Genomic DNA, 20,757 nt, shown 5'->3' with positions numbered 1-20,757 from the left:
CTAAAAAAGCAAGTTTTGGCATGCTTACTTGACAATGAGGTGGTACGAACATGAGATCCACCACGTCCACCAGGTGAGCTTTATTGAAAGGGAGACACCCCAAAAGTTAGGACTGATAATTAAGAGACTCAAGTGCCCTTCTTTGAAACGGAGACGCCCACATCCTTGCCGGTCACTGGCGTGGGCGAATAGGTTGTGTGCATGAGATACACCCCTTCATCAGGAGAGCTGATTTAGTGGCCACCAACCTTGGTAATTAAGGCACTAACATGGTAGAGATTTGATTAGGCCATATGCTGGTGTTAAAGATGGGCCTCAAAAGTAGTTTGATTGAGTACATACTCAACTAAAGTCATATAGGGCTGGACCAATCAATCCTTGCGACACCAAGGAGAAATATGATTGCGTACTGAGTTACTTGGTAGGCTCTTATGGTACTGAGTAAACTCAGTTGGGCCCACCTTGAATGTATGTGGTCAATCCATGCCATCCATACATTTTTCCATCTAATTTAAGGAGTTGAGCACAAAATTTAAGCATATCCAAAGATCAATTGAATCATACCACAGGAAACAGTGGGGATAATGATTTCCACCATTGAAACCTTGCTAGGCCCTACAGTGATGTTTATTCGTCATACAACCTTTTAATAAGATCATACAGACATGGATGAAAGGAAAAAACAAATATAAGCTTAATCCAGAACTTATGTGGTCCCCAGGAATTTTTCAATGGTAGACATTCAATTCACACTGTTTCCTGTGGTGTGGTCCATTTGAACATTGGATATGCTTCAATTTCGAGATCAAGCTATAAAATTATCTGCTAAAATGGATGGACGGAGCAGATAAAATACATAAATTAAGTGGACCTCAAAGAGTTTACTCAGTACGCTGAGCTTAGTCACTTACTCAGTACGCAATCCGCTTCCCATCAAAGAGAGCCTGGCCTCACCAAGCAGTTAACTGCATCAGGGAGAAATTTACGACTGTGGGCCCCACCTTTTATCCATTGGATATTCTTGAAACAATACAAACTTAGAATACGCAGTTGGACCTCCTCGTACGGATGACAAATTCCAGGACGAAAATACCCCCTCCTTTTGACGGAAACGGATTAGGTCGCCTCTGCCACCCGCCCATGGCGGATAGTCAGTGGTATATGGGCCTCACCATGATGTTTGCTTTTCATCCATGCCGTCAATATATTTTTTCAGATCATTTTATGGTATGAGACCAAAAATGAGGTATATCCAAATCTCAAGTGTACCACATTACAGGAAACAATGTTGAATGAGCGTCAACCATTGGAAACTCAGGTGGAGCCCACTGTGATGTTTGCGAGAAATCCTCCTCATCTAAGTTCATTCATAGGGTCACAAAGACCTGGATGAAGAGGAAAAACAAATTTCAGATTGATCAAAAACTTTTGTAACCCCTGAAAGGGTTTCAATGGTAGACGTTCAATTCCCCACTGCCTTTTACAGTGTGGTCCACTTGATAGCTAGATCTATCTTATTTTTCGTCTCAAGCCTTAATATGAGATCGTCAAATAGATGAACGGTTTGGATATAACACAAACCTTATGATTGGACCCACACATGCAACACAGTTTTAAAAAAAAAAAAAAAACCAACAGACTACCGCGGCAGTGCGGCACTGCCACGGCAGTCTGCAGAATAATTTTTTTTTTTTTTTTGTTTTTTTACTGGGAGAACTTTTTCTCCCTTACATTTTTCTCTAATACATAATTATATAAATATATATATATATATAAGCATATAAAAATATTTTTTATCTTTTAATTCATTTCTTTGTCCATGTATTCAACAAGCATATCTCCTAAATTAAAATAATTTTTTTTTTTTTATACACGCACACACACCCCCACACACTCACACTAGTGGAATTTTACCACCTATGGATACTTAAACACTTGATCGGGTGTTAAAACTCCTAAGAGTCTACCACCCGAGGGAGAGTAAGGATCCAAATGAAAATTAGCGGGGCAAACATGAAAATGAGAGGGCCAAACATGAAAATGAGCGAGGCAAGCATGAAAAAGAGCAGGGCAAACATGAAGAAGAGCAGGGTAAAACTAGAAAATCAACGGGGGAAACATGAAAAGCAGCGGGGCAAACTAGAAAAACAGTGGGGCAAACTAGAAAATCAGCGGGGGAAACATGAAAAGTAGCGGGGCAAACTAAAAAAACAGCGGGGCAAACATAAAAAGTAGCGGGGCAAACTAGAAAATCAGCGGGGGAAACATGAAAAACAGCGGGACAAACTAGAAAAACAGCGGGGCAAACTGAAATATGAGCGCGGCAAACTAGAAAATCAGCGGGGGGAAACATGAAAATCAATGAGGCAAACATGAAAAGCAGCAGGGCAAACTAGAAAAACAGCGGGGCAAACTGAAATATGAGCAGGGCAAACTAGAAAATCAGCGGGGGAAACATGAAAATCAACGGGGCAAACATGAAAAGCAGCGGGGCAAACTAGAAAAGCAGCAGGGGAAACATGAAAAGCAGCGGGGCAAACTAGAAAAACAGCGGGACAAACTGAAATATGAGCGGGGCAAACTAGAAAATCAACGGGGGAAACATGAAAATCAGTGACGGAAACATGAAAAGCAGCGGGGCAAACTAGAAAATCAACAGGGAAAACATGAAAATCAGCGAGGAAAATATAAAAAGCAGCGGAGCAAACTAGAAAATCAGCGGGGGAAACATGAAATGCAGCGGGGCAAACTGAAATATGAGCGGGGCAAACTAGAAAATCAGCGGAGGAAATATGAAAAGCAGCGGGGCAAATAGATTGAGTGTGGATTGTTTGTGTAGAACATACACTTGTGACGTTGGGTCTCATTTGTCCATGTCATTTCCAAGGACTCAAGTTAACAAGATATGTCGGATTTCTCTCTCCCAAATAGATTGCATGCTATGCTACATGACTTTTTAAAGGGGTAGTCCTATATTTTAGCTTGGTTTTTTCAAGAAAAAAATGAAGTTCTTTATGATGAATAATCACATATATAATTAATAAAATCATAGATACAAAAAATAAATCCTATATTGAAATATAATAAACTAATGTAATAATGAAAATATTAGCATGCATACACCCGACCAAACCAATCAACCCGTCGAGCCCTCTTGTATTGGGCTTGGGTTAAGAATTCCCAACCCAAGATTGGGTTGGGTTAGGTCAAGGTTTAGGTATAGGAACCTTGGGTTGGGTTAGGGTTGAGCACTAACCGGAACCAACCGGCCCGACTTTCAGTAAGAGTAAGGATCCAAACTCATAAGAGTCTACATATGATTAGGGTTGGGTTAGGGTTGAGCACTGACCGGGTGTTGAAACTCGTAAGAGTCTACCACTCGAGCAAGAGTAAGGATCCAAACTAGAATGATTTACTTAACGTACCACATATGATTTTGGGGTAGGAGAAGCTAATTTATCCAACCAACCTAGTTATTTTTCGAGATTTCCTCGGGTCGATGGTTGAAAATCTAGCTAGGCAAAGTAGAAAAACAGTGTGGCAAACTAAAATATGAGCGGGGCAAAGTAGAAAAACAGCGGGGCAAACTAAAATATGAGCGGGGCAAACAAGAAAAACAGCGGGGTAAACTGAAATATGAGTGGGGCAAACTAAAATAGGCCTACACTCATGCTCTATATAGCCCACTATGCAGTATGTGTGAAACTACCTCCCTCTATCAGGTCAAAACACTTATTTTCACCATTAGTTATAGGGTCCCACTGACCCTAATTCACTAGCTTCTTTTTCTTTTTCTTTTTTCGTTATAATTCCTACGGCATTTTGTGGGTCCCATTATAAGGTACGTGTTATATCCAAACCGTCCATCTATTTGACGAGCTCGTATTAAGGCTTGAGACAAAAAATAAGACAGATCTAGCTATCACCTAGATCCATAACTCAACTGGCAGACTGAGTGAAAATACCTCGTTTCAACGCTTGAGGGCTTGGTATCGATCCTAAGAGCCGGGCAAGCATGAAAAAGAGTGGGGCAAACATGAAAATGAGCAAAGTAAGCATGAAATATGAGTGGGGCAAGCTAGAAAAATAGTAGGGCAAACTGTAGTATGAGCGGGGCAAACTAGAAAAACAGTGGGGCAAACTGTAGTATGAGCAGGGCAAGCTAGAAAAACAGTGGGGCAAACTAGAAAAGTAACGGGGGAAACATGAAAAATAGCGGGGCAAACATGAAAAACAGCGGGGAAAACTAGAAAAACAGTGGGGCAAACTAGAAAAATAGTGGGGCAAACTAGAAAAGTAACGGGGGAAACATGAAAAATAGCGGGGCAAACTAGAAAAACAGCGGGGAAAACATGAAAAACAGCGGGAAAAACATGAAAAATAGTGGGGAAAACATGAAAAACAACGGGGGAAACATGAAAAATAGCTGAGCTCATGTTTCCAACTCCTAATAAAAACAAATCCTAGAAACTAGCACTATCAATAATAATAGTCCAACTCTATCATCTCTTTTCAAAATAATAACATCATTCTCAATAAATTCTTCTCCTAAAACCTAGGACCACAACTACCTACTTTATTGCTAATTAAGTTCTCAAAAAATTAAATTCTAAGCCTTATTTTTATGACTTGCCTAAGGCCCCCAAAAATGTTGAGCTGCACTTGTTTAGACCTGCATCACTTTCGTGCTCATACTCTAAAATGAGCTGGTAAAATGGACAGCCACCTAGCATGGATAAAACACATCTATCATGATGGGCCCATAAAGTTTTTCATGTTTTCCCCGCTGTTTTTCATGTTTCCCTTACTGTTTTTCTAGTTTTCTCTGCTGTTTTTCATATTTCCCCCGTTATTTTTCTTATTTTTCATATTTTTTATATTTTTCCCACTGTTTTTCATGTTTCTCCCGCTGTTTTTCTTATGTTTCTCGTTGTTTTTTATGTTTCCCCCGCTATTTTTCTAATTTGGCACGCTGTTTTTCATGTTTCCCCCGCTGTTTTTCTAGTTTGCCCCGCTGTTTTTCATGTTTCCCCCGTTGTTTTTCTAGTTTGCCCCGCTGTTTTTCTAGTTTCCCCCGCTGTTTTTCATGTTTGCCCCGCTGTTTTTCATGTTTCTCCCGCTACTTTTCTAGTTTGTCTCACTGTTTTTCTAGTTTGCCCCATTCATACTTCAGTTTGCCCTGTTATTTTTCTAGCTTGCCCCACTCATATTTCAGTTTGCCCTGCCATTTTTCTAGTTTGCCCCGCTGTTTTTCACGAAAATACCCCTCCTTTTCACAGAAACGAATTGGGTACTCCTGCCCCGTGTGTAAAAAAAAAAAACAAATCATTCTAATTTAGGAGATATGCTTGTTGAATACATGGACAAAGAAATGAATTAAAAGATAAAAAAATATTTTTATATACTTATATATACATATTTATATAATTATGTATTAGAGAAAAATGTAAGGGAGAAAAAGTTCTCCCAGAAATATTTTTCTATCTTTTAATTCATTTCTTTGTCTATTTATTTTACAAGCATATCTCCTAAACTAGAATGATATACTTATAGTACCACAAATGATTTTGGGGTAAGAGAAGCTAATTTAGCCAACCAACCTCGTTATTTTCCTAGATTCTATCGGGTTGATGGTCGAAAATCCATTTCATTCAGTTCATGGTCAATTTCAATCAATTCGCGGTTAAATTGAAAATTCAGCGGGACAAACATGAAATTGAGCGAGGCAAACATAGGTCTATGTTTAAAAGGATATGTATCAGCAATCCCATGGATCTTAAAACGTGCCAAGCTGCCCCTCAATGGGCATAAACACTACTAAGAAGACACCACCTCACTCACCAACAACACGGAGGCAAATCCTACTCCTCCACTCTTCGACCTTCTTAAAATCCTACGGGTGGAAGCGACCACTCTCCCTACATACAATATTCCACTTATACAAACCAACCAGCTACCACACCTTCCCATCTAGCCCTCCCAACTTCTGACCATAGACTATAGTCTGCTGCTATGATCTCACATCCAAGACCCTAAACTAACCTTAGCGACAACACCTCCAAGGGAAGGCTCACCACAACAACACATAGGCAGCATCCACTAGAAGAAGTAGAGAAGATAGACTGAAGTAGAGAATCATGAAATTGAGCAGGGGAAACTAGAAAATCAGCGGGGCAAACTAGAAAAATCAGCGGGGCAAACTAGGAAATCAGCAGAGGAAACATGAAAATCACATTGAATGTATGTAGTATATCCACGCCATCCATCCGTTTTTCTATCTAATTTTAGCGGTTTAGCCCCAAATTAAAGCATATCAAAAGATCAAGTGGATCACATCACGGGAAACAATGGGCATAATGATTTCCACCGTTGAAACCATAATGGGCCCAACAGTGATATTTGTTTGTTATCAAACCTATTCATAAGATCATACAAACATGGATTAATAGAAAAAAACAATTATAAGCTGGATCCAAAACTTCTGTAGCCCCTAAGAAATGATCAACAATAGAAGTTCAATTCAAAATTTCATTTGGTGTGGTCCATTTGAACATTGGATAAGTTTAGATTTATCGGCTCAAGCCATGAAAATATCTGTTAAGTTTGCCCCGCTGATTGTCTAGTTTGCCCCATTGAATTTCATGTTTGCCCTGCTCAATTTCTTGTTTGCCCCGCTGATTTTCTAGTTTGCCTCGCTGATTTTCTAGTTTGCCCCGCTGATTTTCTAGTTTGCCCCGCTAATTTTCTAGTTTGCCCCGCTGATTTTCTAGTTTGCCTCGCTGATTTTCTAGTTTGCCCCGCTGATTTCATAGTTTGCCCCGCTGATTTTCTAGTTTGCCCCGCTGATTTTCTAATTTGCCTCACTGATTTTCTAGTTTGCCCCACTGATTTTATAGTTTCCTCCGCTCAATTTCATATTTGCCCCTCTGAATTTCTAGTTTGCCCCCCTTAATTTCATGTACGACTGAAAGTTGGGCGGGTTCAACCCGACCGACCTGTGACCGACCCGACATTGGGTTAGGCTCGGGCAGGATATATCAGGTCCGATCTCAAGCTTGGGCTATACAAACACCAACCCGATAAAACTTAGGTTGGGTTTGGGTTGAGGTCTCAGGTTGTCTGACCCAACCCGAACCCAATCAATATATTAGTTACTTATAAATTATAATTGAGTGTGGATTGTATGTGTAGAAGGTACACTAGTGATGTCGGGTCCCATTTGTCCACGTCATTTCCAAGGACTTAAGCTAACAAGATATGTCGAATTTCTCTCTCCCAAATAGACATGTATACACTCGACCAACCTAATCAACCCGTCGAGCCCTCTTGAGTTGGGCTTGGGTTGAGAATTCCCAACCCAAGATTGGGTTGGGTTAGGTCAAGATTTAGGTATAGGAACCTTGGGTTGAGTTAGGGTTGAGCACCAACCCGAACCAACCGGCCCGACTTTCAGCCCTAATTTCATGTTTGCCCTGCTCAATTTCATGTTTTACCCGCTAAATTTCTAGTTTTCCCCACTCAATTTCAAGTTTTCTTCGCTCAATTTCATGTTTGCCCCGCTGAATTTCCAGTTTGACCGCGAAGTGATTGAAATTGACCACGAACTGAATGAAATGGATTTTCGACCATTGACCCGATGGAATCTTGGAAAATAATTGGGTTGATTGACTTAATTAGCTTCTCCTACCCTAAAATCATACGTGGTACGTTAAGTAAATCATTCTAGTTTAGGAGATATGCTTGTTAAATAAGTAGACAAAGAAATGAATTGAAAGATAGAAAAATATTTTAATATACTTATATATACATATTTACTTAATTATGTATTAGAGAAAAATGTAAGGAAGAAAAAGTTCTCCATGTTTTTAAAAAAAAAAAAAAAAAGTCGGATTGCTGCGGTACTACTGCCGGTCCGGCCGCCGAACCTGCCGCCAAACCGGCGGTAGTGCCGCAGCCCTCTGTGGCTTTTTTTTTTTTTTTTTGCCATGTTATTTTTGTAGGTCCCATCATGAGGTCTGTGTTATATCCAAACCGTCTATCTATTTGGCAAGCTTATATTAAAGCTTGAGACAAAAAATAAGATAGATCTAACCATCAAGTGGACCACACTGTAAAAGGCAGTGGAGAATTGAACGTCTACCATTGAAACCCTTTTAGGGGTTACAGAATTTTGGATCATTATGAAATTTGTTTTTCCTCTTCATCCAGGCCTTTGTCACCTTGTGAATAGGTTGGATGGAAAACAAATGTCATGGTGGGCCCTACAAATTTTTTAACGGTGAAAATCAATTTTCCCGCTGCTGTTTGTGGTGAGGTCTTTGTGGTGAGGTCCAGTTGATATTTGGATGTGATTTTTTTTTTTTTTTTTGGGATAATGCTCCGAAATGATCTCGAAATATGGATGAACGTCATGGATATAATAAATACTAGCTGTGGGGCCATGTAACTTTGATCTATTTTGAGCCGTTCGTACAACTCTCGGTTGGAGGAGCGTCAGCGCTCGTCTTCGAAAGGAAGATGGGGGTATTTTCGTCCTGAAATTCCAACTCCGTACGAGGAGGTCCAAGTGCGTATTCTAAGTTTGTATTGCTTCCAAAAAACCACTGGATAAAAGGTGGGGTCCACAGTCGTAAATTTCTCTGCATCAGGTGCATTGCTCCGTGAGCGGATTAGGTAGCACACCTTTGTGGGTGTTACACTTATAATGTGCGGCCCACCTTAAGGAATGTGTTATATATCCACCCCATCCATTGGTTTCTTCAGCTTGTTTTAGTACATCATTCCAAAATCTAAGCAGATTGAAATATCCTTGGACCACACCATTGGTAAAGTTGGTAAATTACCATTAAAAACTTTTTTGTAGGCCACAAGTTTTGGATTAAAATGATCTTTGTACTTTCCTTCCATCCACGTCTTTTTGACCTTATTAACCGGTTGGATGGCAAATAAACATTACAGATCTGCTTATAGTGGGCCCAGGCAGTTTTTAATGGTGAGCGTTCAATCACCACTATTTCCTGTAGTGTGGTCCACCTTAGATTTTGATCTACTTAATTTTTGAAAACATTTTGCTTAAAAATGGGCTTGAGAAACGGATGAATGGCATGGATATACAACAAATCATCAAGATGGGCCTCACGATAAGGGTAACACCCAGCAGGGTGTTGGGTGTTACCCAGGTACCACCTAAACCGCTCCCTTTGACAACGTTTCCAAGAATAAAACGTATCCAAAAGTCACGTGAGTTGAAACAGAGTGAAGAGTGGCAAATCATGCCTAAAATATCTTATATTCCATGTTAATGCGCACCTTTCTTTTCAAATGCTCTGATTTTTGAGGCATCCTTTAATCTTTGTAAGGCACGTCAGATTAATGGATTGGAAGGCATGAACAACTGCAGTGGGCCCTAGACACCGCTAAGGATTGTGGCCGGATCCCAGTTGTTCCCTTTGGTGTGGCCCACCAGACTTTTACATCTGCTTTATTTTTTGGGTTCCCGGTGAATATAAGGTGATGTATTTGATGCATGGGATGTGACTCATGCTGGCCCCCTCCCCAGCGCTACCACATGGCTCATGTTATAATGGTGTATATATATATATATATATATATATCTCGAGAGAGAGAGAGAGAGAGAGATGCTCACCAGGGAACCGTCCTCACGAGATCTCGCGTGCACTTTTTGAAAACTCATCTCACAGAATATGAATATGAATATGAATATGCAATCCAAACGGTCCAATAGGCGAGTAACCTCGTAGAACCCCTGCGGCCCGAAACTTTGCCCGGTCTAAAAATCTAGTGGGGCCATAGAAAAATGTGAGGTAAATCAGAAGAGGAAATTACCTCCCACTTTGTTATGGCCCATCAGGTTTTTATACCTGGCTAAATTTTGGGATCTAGGGGTTTTATGAGGTGATTCATCCAATGGACTGTTCAGATTTTGTGCACACATCAAGTGTCAAAAAGTGCTCATGAGTTTTTGTGAGAATCGATTCCTATTTGAGCATTTCACATACACATAATATATGGAAAAGGTACCATGAAGTCCAGTTGTGTGGGCCCCACCATGATGTGTGATGGACATCCTTGCTGTGCATTAACTAGGTCCTCTCTAGATTAAGGAGTGTGCAAAGAATCAGCCGTACTATCCAAAATTCAAGTGGCCCATACCTTCTAAAATATTGTGAAATCATGCCTAAAACATCTAAATGTACTTGTTGGGGCCCCATCTAAGTTTTGGATATGACTGAAACTTGGTGTGACCCCTCATCCAAGTGGAACACACACAATGGATGGGCTGGATTTCTAAAACACATCTTAGTGGGCCCTATGTGGATGATGGATTGCCAGTGGATTGTACTCACGGGGGTTGGATGGTGTATTGAAAGCATAGGGGGTATTATATTTTATTAGAGTTTCCACTAGCAAATTATTTAGATTTTCATAGTTGGCTAGACCATACAGAAATATTAGGAGAAGGAATCATTGGATTTCCTATCCTAAAATAACTCATCGATTGGCAACTCAAAATTCTAGAGAAGGGACCACGGTTACGAAGAGGGAGTGTGTTAGGCACCCTCTCTACTCATACAATTGTACAATCTTTACTTTACAGGATGAAACAAACTTTCAGGGATTGAGATTAGCTCTTGTGTACTAACGATGTAAATGTGTGTATAATGTAAAGTGGCAATGGTATGTCCACAACAAGTGATGGCTCAAGTCAGATAAATCTATCCTAACTTACCCCGCTTGAAGAAGCATTCAAAGCACAGTCACTCCAAGTTTTATATGGGAAAAATCCAGTATACCGATGAGCCACAAAGCATACATTTAGACCGACTAGACCAACCGGGGGGTTGGAGTAGAGAGTGATACACGATACTTCTACTAATATATATGAATGAAGCTTAATTAGAGTAGGGTAAGTGGATGGACAGGATTGTTCTAAGGATTAACTAAGGTGGCTTAGATTGGTCTTTTAAGGGACTTAAGTGGCTAATGGTTTAGTTGAGCGAGGTTGACCTAAGGCTAGAAAGGCTCCTTCTTTCACCCGCTCTTTCCTTGGTGGATGAACAGGCTAGATCCCACTCTCCCTTTCTCACTCTACTCTTCCTTAAGCTCACTTGTAAGTGTTGGAAGGTTAAGAGATGGTTTGGAAATGAAATGAAAAGGGATATTTATAGGGTCTTGGGTTATTTTTTGGTAAATCTTGGGAATTCTAGGGGTAAATGAGGCTTTAAAGGCTAGAATTGCTTGCTGCCACTTGGCACAGTTTAGATGGTTGGATCAATGACAAAGGGTGTAATTTTGGCTAATGGTGAGGGCGGTGGTCTCTTTTCCCCTACTAGCGCGTTTACCAAGAAGTTCCCTACGGAAGTTAGAGAATTGCTAAGTGGCGGTGTGTGCCATCCACCACATGGATCTTCTCCATTTTCTGTAGGTGAGCTACCGGAGTGGTGTATTACCCATATTTCCCTTGTTTTTCCTTATTCTGGTTCCCAAGCATTGATGGGCTTGGGTATGGGCTTGAATCGTGCTTGGACTTAGGCCTAAATAGTTGGGTTTGGTTTTGGGCTGACTGGGTTGACTAAGTTTGATTTGGTTGGCTAGGTTGGACTGAGTTGACTAGGTTGAACTGAGTTGACTAGGTTAAAGTGATTTTACCGGGTTGAATTGAGTTTACTAGATTCTCTGATTAGCTTGTCTGCCCTTGGGTGGGGTGCATACAAATGCCCCACTTTTGTAAGAGGTTGCATGCAAATGAATGCTGAAATGAGTAGACACCCCACCCACACTAGTTAGACTTGGATATGGTCTAGATTCGTCGCCTTCTTTGGTGCATGTGTCAGTTGATTGTTTAGAATAAAGTAACTTGCACATATCACGAGGGTTTAAGGAAAACATTCCAATTGTCCTTATGCTTTTTGTGGTATTACTAGTCACAAATCGCAACCCTTTCACGCATGATTGGTACTAGCAATGAAATAAATTTAAAAAGTAAGTCCCTGCGCTTTCTACGGTCTTACGAGGATCCCCCTATTGTTTGGATTTAGAATGTCCGTTGCTTCCGTGATCACCCTGGTAATACTTATTTTGCTTGATAGTCAAAGTAATTAGTTGTCCTGCGCTTGTTGTGGCCTTATGAGAAACTCACTATGCCAACTTGGACTTGACTAAGTCTCGCAAGTATACATGACCAAGTATGTGTAGGTGAGATTTTTTCCATGTAACCTTCTATTTTCAACACTTAGGTTACAATTCATCTTTTCCACCATTTTAAATGGTTTCTTTTGACTAAGACTTGGCCTATCATTTATCATTACATTGAGCATTCAGTAAAATCGTTCTATCACTATAGCTCAGACTGGTCGTACTTTGGTGTACGCATACAGATCTTGATGCCTTTGAGAAAACCACAAGACATCAAATCTTATTTTAATTTTACGTAGCCAAAGGTATAGAAGACCGCTTAATGCCTCGAATTTCTGATGCATTTATTTTGAAAATTCTTTTAAAAATTGTAAAAGTCCCTCCACCTTGGGGAGTAATACTCTATGGAGGTTTTGATAATGCCTAAATATTATATATTTATTCTCTCAATTGTACTAGTCCTTGTGCAGTCAAAGGCTTAATTGATATAATTGTATACATCTTCTACATGCGAGGTACTTCGTGGACCAAGGTGGAATACATACTTAAAGAGGAAGAATTAAATCTCAAAAGAATTATATTGATGAAGGATTGAAGATTTGGAGCTTAACAATGAAGATTTAAAGTGTCAAAGATCAAGGGAAAATGAGTGGAGAGCGACTAGAAATCAAGATGCAAATGAACAGAAGAAATCTGCATATATTCGACTAATCGAAGTATGGTTCAACCGATTGAAGATGGTTGACTTGTCGAGGACTAGGATCGAGTAGTGTCGAAACACAATAACAATTATCAAGATATTTTAGGACTTTCAACTAGTCGATGGAGGCTTTCAACCGATCGATGGAAATTCAAATTTATGTAAAAGTTGTTGAACACTTTTTACCAATTTCGACCGGTCGACAAACACAGTTGGTCAACATACGAAGAAAATTCAAAAGTTAGTTACTGGACAGTTTTGTGCAATTTTGATCGATGGGTTGAATCGATCAATGCGACGAGTCGACAGCGTGCGTAGTTGTATAAATAAATCGATTTAAAAATTTTCTTGATGGCTGTAAAAGTTCAAGTTCTAAACCTATTTAAAGGGGTCTTTTGCACATTCTTAAGGACATTCTAGGGCTTTGGACAGAGACTAAGGACTGGTGGAGCTTATTCGGAACCATCCTTCCTCCTCAATCCACTGATTTTAGTTTGCTTTCCTAATTTTCTTTTTAATTTATGTTTAAAATGTTAGTCGTGTTTAGTTAATCTCTTAGGCAAGGGGTGAATCTTTGATGGATATTTGATATTTAAATTCATTTTCAATGAAATTTCTAAATTATTTATTTTGAATTGTGATTGGATGTGATTGGATTCTTATTTATTTTCAATAAATAAAGTTGATTGATCTATTGTTGCGTACGGATATATTGGATGCTTTCAATTCCTACGATATAATTACGTAGATCTTCGTGAGAGATCAAGCCTATTATGATTTTAATATATTTTAGATGTTATGAGTGATTATACTATTTTATCTTCTGATTAGAATAGATCGGAATCTAGTTCTAGTTGAGTTATCAACTCAAGAATACAAATTAAGTTCAAATTTTATTAATTGGGGATTCCTTAATCCTTAGTTACTTTTTATTAATTATTTAAATTCCTTCTACTTCGCTAGATTAAAAACCCAGACAAACCCAATTAGTTCTAAGTGTATTTTCACAAAAGTCCTTGTGGATCGACCTCGGTCTTACCAAGTGATTACTGCATCACAACCCTACACTTGGGGTTTTTAGCCCTTGGGTTCAATCAAGTTTTTTGCATTGTTGTCGAGGATAATTATTTTGAGAATACTTAGGTTTGTATTAAGAATATTTATAGTTCTAACTTTGGACTTTATTTTGAATTTTGATTTCAAAATTACTAGTTATGTCTTTGCAAAAATTTTAGAACATTAACAGCTTTCTTTTTTTTTTAATTTTGCAGAATTCTCAAGCCCTAATTCTTATAGATTGGTAATCTTGTTCGCCACTTCTTCTAGTTGCTTTCTTAATTGATTTTTATTTAATTCAATTGCCTTAGAATAAATTTCATTGTAGGATTTAATTTTTTTAGGAGTATAACTTAGCTCTCTATACTTGGTTCATGTCTAAGTGGGTAAGGGACCATACACAGTGACTTATAAGTGAAGGAGGTTTAGTTGACGGGCTCTCTGTTTGCTATCGAGTTAGAAAATATCTGAGTACTCCTTAACCATCACAAACCATGACTATGTTATAGAATTAAATTCCCTTTAAAATATTATATCTTGTAAAGTAAAGACCGCACATTATGCGGGCATAAATGGGTGCTTAACCTTTTCTTCTTCGGTCATCAAGACTCTTACCCAAATCTTATGGCCACAAGCTAATCACGAGAGTCATTTAGGTCAAGACATTTCACGATCTCCTAACCTCAAGGCAATACCATGATTCTAGCCGACTGTCAATTTCATCAAGATTGATCAATCAGTTGTGACTCCAAAATTCCAAACATACCCTCACCTAGTTGCCTTTAAAGAAATTGCATAAGGAAATGAAAGGTAGCCTACTCAAACCACAAATACCTTGAGCTACCCCAAACAATGGCGTGGACATGAGTATCCACCCTCTCTCCTCTCGATGGACTGCATTGTAATAGGGATCGAGCTCATGGGCAGCGTTCACAATGTTACACTGTAGACACCCCACCCAGGCTAACATCTTGAAAAGGCAAGGACAATTCGGGCCATGATCAACAATCCGAACTAGAAACCCTAATCCAAACCATACCCGAACCCGAAACCCTAATCCAAACCCTACCCGAACCCAAAACCCTAATCCAAGCCCTTAGAACCTCCCAAACCCAGCCCGAAGTCCCAAATCTAGGACCTATTCGATCCAAGTCAGCCTAGAAAAATGCTAGGTCGAGCCAAAAACCCGAAAAAAGACCACCATATAAACCAGCGCGCCACACGAGGACGCACGTTCGGGCCCGGCCCGAGCGGTAATTCGATTCTTCCGTTCGCCAAACGCAATCCGATTACCTCCATTCGCCGAACGTGTGTGTCCTCCGATCAATAGCTGGCACAGCGTCCGAAAGTCAACTTTCTCCAGGAATTACCCCCTATCCGATCTTATTTACCATTTTACTAAGCTGAAGAGCCAATGAGAGCGCACCACGTGGCGTTTCTCTCTCCTCAACCAATCACCACTTGCTCAGCTTTTACCCCTCTTAAACCTCACAATTACCGCAATGCCATTAGAGAAGACTATAAATAACCCTCGCCTCCTCTTATTAACAACAACAACAACACATTAGCTATCTACACATCCAAGAGAGTGAGAGAAAAAGGGAGAGAAAGAGAGGGAAGGAGCCCCCGAGCCTCCCAAGATTCGATCCTTTAGCCACCCCCTAGCCTTTCCTCTTGACTCTTCTAAACCTAGCCCATGTTGGTCATGTTTTAATCCATGTTCTAGCCTATCTAAGTCTAAAGTAAAGGATCCATTCATCTCATACACCATCATGACATTTACTCCCTTCTTAACCCCCCTGCTCCTCTAGACTCTTAGCGAACGTATGCTCTGTGACTTGCCGTACCACGGATCCTGTCACATCAGAAATTCCTAGTAGTTTAGTCTAATATTCTTATCCCTTTGTATAGCCATCATCACATCTGCCTTCTAGACATGCAGTTGGACGTATGCTCTGTGGCTTGTCGAAACTTCGGATCTTGTCACATCAAAAATTTGCGCATGTGTCTAGTCTCATCCCGACCATAGCATCCATCTTCCTTTGAGAGTATTTTATCACACTAAGTAGAGACCGTACATTTATACAGACAGAAAGGGTACATAACACCTTCCCTCTTTGTAACCGAGGGCCCTTCCTCAGAATCCCGGATCGCAGACCAGGAGTCAACCTAGGGTAGGAGAATCTTCGGATTTCTCCAACCTTACGTATTCTGCAGTTCTAGCCGACCGCGGGATTCTGAGATTTATCAGCTACTGGTGACTCCAACATCCACAAAATTAGCCTAATCACTCCCACTACAAAAAACCAAACATCCAGATCAGCATGGGCGCCAATTTCCAGCGTTCACAGAATGGCGACTCCACTGGGGATTGCTAGCTTTCACTAGCTGAGACCCGAATTGAAAGTTTGTGATACTTTACTCTTAAGGGATATTCACCATTGCATTCAATAAAAAAAAAACTTTAGCTTACACTTGCTTAAGCACTGATTCGAACTTTGACCACTCGATCTTGCGCAACCATGACCTCTCAAGCTACCATGAAGAAGAGCCAGCAACTCAGTCGGCTCTCGAAACATCAGCACCCGCACCTACACCAACACCCGTGCCGTTACCTCTAACAGCTCCAACAGACCCACAAGCTAACGCACCATGCAAGAGGTGGCCCAAAGTCTCCGTGTAATGCAAGAGCTACTACTTCACCTGATACCGAGTGCCACACCAAATACACAAGCAACCCAGCCTAGTGTACAGAACAGTTCAATCCCTCAAACTCCTTTTGCTTTTTTCCTAATTCCTCCAGCAAATCCTGCCCTCTCTCTCCCAGAGGAGTCAGCACAAGATCAACAACAACCAGCAAATGGGAGCAACCCTCCCACACATTATTACTTAAACAATCAGGTAACAATATCTGTTCCCCCTAACAAGAACCACTGACAAGAACTGGTGGATGCCCATGAAGGGGGTCAGTTTCGAGTCCAACTCACTCCCCCTAATGGGAGCAACATTCCGAAATTGACAGATATCCCAGGCGAGAGCCATTTTCATACATCACACCTTTCTCCGAAAGGGAGTGGTGTTCAATTTCAATTACCTCCCACCACCGGGAGTCCATCTTCTTTCCAACAACCCCCCATTCTAGCAAACCAAAGGATTGAGGAAGTCAATCCTTATAAGGAAGAGGCAGCACAAGCCCTATAGCAAAGGGTAAGATACATGCAGCATAATAGAGCAGAGATTGAGAAATTGCGGGAACAACTACAAATGGTGCAGAACCAACTGCAGAGGCAACAGGGGGTGGATCACCCATCCACCAAGTTCAGTGACCTATGCCCTTTTCCAGATGCTCGGGTACCTCCAAACTTCGAGGTGCCCAAATTTAAGAGGTATGACGATAATGGGTGTCCCATAGCACACTTGAAAGTTTTTCATGGGGAACTCAATGCGATAGCAAGGAATGATGGAGCCTTGATACGGCTTTTCTAGAAATCCCTTAAGAGTGACGCTCTGGATTAGTACACCTAGCTGGACAGCCATCAAATCAGAACCTGGGAAAGAGTCTCCCAGGCATTCATTAACAGATGTTCATATAACCTGAACATGGCTCCAAGGAGGTCAGACCTGGCTACCCTAAGACAGAAAAGCGACGAGTCTTTATCAGCATACGTAGGGCGATGCGGGCCATGACAGCCCGAATGAGAAACCCCATCGATGACGAAGAGTAAATATCCATGATCGTCCACTCTGCAAACCCTACCATTTCTAGATATCTGATCTCATACCCATATGTGAATTTCTCTTAGCTCATCCGAGCTGGGGAATAGGTGGAAGCCGGGATCAGAGTCGGAACCATTTCTTCATGGCCGCACCAGGCCCTTAATCAAAAGGAGCAAAGTCGAGGGGAAGCCTGTCGGACATGGGAATGGAAATAGTGCTGCTCCCGCATAACACGCCACAGAGGTTAACAATATCGTCGCCAATGCTTAAGGCAACCAGTATGCTCCACAACTGGAGCCACAACAAAATAGGCAATATTAGCCACCGAACCAACAATACCAGCCACAACAAGCCCAGCAGGGATATCAGGCGCAGCCGCCTCAGCAACAGCCTAGGGAAAATGCATAAGGCCCATACAAGTAGGTAATGCTAGGCAAGAACTTCACCTCTTAGCACAAACATACAGTTAAGTCTTAACAATGCTGATGCAATGACAACTCTTGACACCACTACAGCCTCGGCTTCCACTAAATCCCTTGCCACCAGGATACAATGAAAACCAGTATTGCGCATATCATCAGGCTCCCGGTCATCTAACAGACTGTTGTTTCGCCTTGAAACATGTTGTTCAAGACTTGATCGAGAGCCAAAAGATTACAATTAACCCGCAGGCTGGCAATGCCAATCATGCCAACATTCTCCAGAATCCCCTGCCATCGCATCCCGCGGGACCCAGCAGTCTGGTACCTCTACCGTCAATAACATCGAAAGAGAGCATCCCACATACTCTTTCCCACATCACTTCATATATGCAATCATGCCCGATACAGCAAATCGAACATGGGGATACCGACAAGCACCTCTGCCTGGACCACAGGTATACCTCGAAGTAGCACCGATAGCTTCACCTCTCATTCTCGAAGCAGCACCCACTATGCCTCTGCTCATACTCGAAGCAGCACCAACAGCACAACCCCTCACCCTCCAAAGGATATCAACAACATCTAGGTAACAATCTCAATCATTCTCCCTACAAGGGGCACAACTAGTGCCACCCCCAGCACATCTAAATAGGTCAGGTCCTGAACCTGTCATCCTTCCAATCAGGCTTCCCGATCTCGCCTCGTTGACCTTGCAAGGGGCACCCCCCATCTAATCTCCAAGTTTCCTCTTGCCTCACCAATTGGCACAGCCCAGAGGATCCCCCCTTCACAAAGTACACATCAAAAGGAGGAGGAAGATCCTACTGTTAAGCCCCATGAGGATTCAATCACATCCCAGGGAAAGTCCTCGAGTCTACCACAGAAAGATCCCATCACTCAACCTCAAGAACCGGTGATATATCTAGAAGGGAGGATGGCTCCCTCCTATAACCCAAAGGAAATCCCATGGCACTATCCTGAATGTGCTGAAGTGGGCAACAACGGTAGGTATTTCAGAAGAGATAACCATAACCCAAAAGAAACTCGTGGAACTATGGCAGGAACAACCCACAAAGATGACGCTGTTTAAGACATAGCAGCTCAGCTCAAGTCCATTCCCGCACAAATTTCTATCTAGGAACTCTTATGTACATCAAGATCACACTGAGAGAACTTTGCAAAAACCCTGAATGATGCGCACATCTCTCCTAATGTACCACCTGAAATGGTGGCAAGTATGATCGGCCAACTCCTCGCACCATGAGCGATCACATTCTCAGACGAGGAGTTACCACCCGAGGGCCGCAAACATAGACTCTCATTAAATATAACTGTCCGTTACAAGAACTTTAAAGTCCCACTTGTGCTTATAGACAATGGATCAAGCCTAAATGTTTGCCCTCTAAGGACTGCCGAACGTTTAGGGATAGAACCATCCTCTTTCCGACCCAGCACCATGAGTGTCCGAGCTTTTGATAACTCCCGAAGGCAGGTAAAAAAGGAAATTGACATTGAGTTACAAATTGGAACAGACATAATTCTAGTCACATTCCAGATTATCGATATTCCTACCTCTTTCAACCTTCTATCGGGACGGCCATGGCTTCATGTTGTCGGAGCTATCCCATCCATTCTCCATTAAAGGGTCAAATTCTTGTCGAGAAATCAAATCATCTTGGTGCTGGCTGAGCAGGAAGTCATCTAACCAATGGCGGTTAATACCCCAGAAACTGACATTCCAGTGATTGATGTCCAACATGCAGAGGGTGACATATCATATCACAGTTTCGAGTTCGAAATTATGAACTCCATTGCCAACCCTCACTCACTTACAGTCGAATATGTCATCCCTCCTGCTAAACGTCTAATCTTAAACTACCGTACTGAGTTCCATGGGAAAGGTATGGTAGTAAAACCAGCCCGGTCCAACATACAAAGACAGAGACTGGGGTATCAACTGACACCGGAAGGTCAGGCCGCAAGGTCTAAGAAGAGGCAACCATTCAAGTGCACACCCATCAAGTTCGTTAAGGCTGGAACAGTCTGTGGTGACATGATGATCTTTGTCATGCCCCAAACTCGAAAAATGGGCTCACAAAATTTTCGATCACCAAATCTGGACCGACAGCCTTCGTAATGCCCCATTCTCGGATCCCGGCACTCATATGTCAGATTCTGATCCTGGGATCCTACAAGGAGGATTTTCAGTATGATTTTTTTTTTGTAATGGAGTAGAACCACAAGCATAACCAAGTCACAAAACAACATCACCACATATTCATTATATCAAAACTTTAAGTACAATGCGGAAAGGAAAATACAAGGTGATAAAAAACCTCCAAAATAATCTGATACGCCCTCCTGCCTCAGCACTGCTGTAACTAACGACACCTGCACGCAATGGTCGTGTATAAGCTTACAAAAGCTTAAAGGGTGGTCTAAGTGTGTGCATAAGGCGAGTGCTAAGTATTCAATATCAGAGTAATGTGAAAATATGTGGGTAAGTCCATGAATACTATCAGTCGTATCAGGCCTATGCAATAAAAGGCATGAATGTTATTGGCCATACTAAAGCCATGCAATGTGAGGACTATGTAGCCAAATGTCATATGTGAGATGTAAAGCAAGCATGTCAGTCCTCATCAAGTACACATATCAGTACAGTTTCTCTCTAGGATATCACCGGGGTCTAATACACTTCACACT

This window comes from Magnolia sinica, chromosome 12, assembly GCF_029962835.1.
Source record: "Magnolia sinica isolate HGM2019 chromosome 12, MsV1, whole genome shotgun sequence".
Classification (NCBI taxonomy): Eukaryota; Viridiplantae; Streptophyta; class Magnoliopsida; order Magnoliales; family Magnoliaceae; genus Magnolia; species Magnolia sinica.
This window is presented reverse-complemented; position numbering follows the sequence as displayed.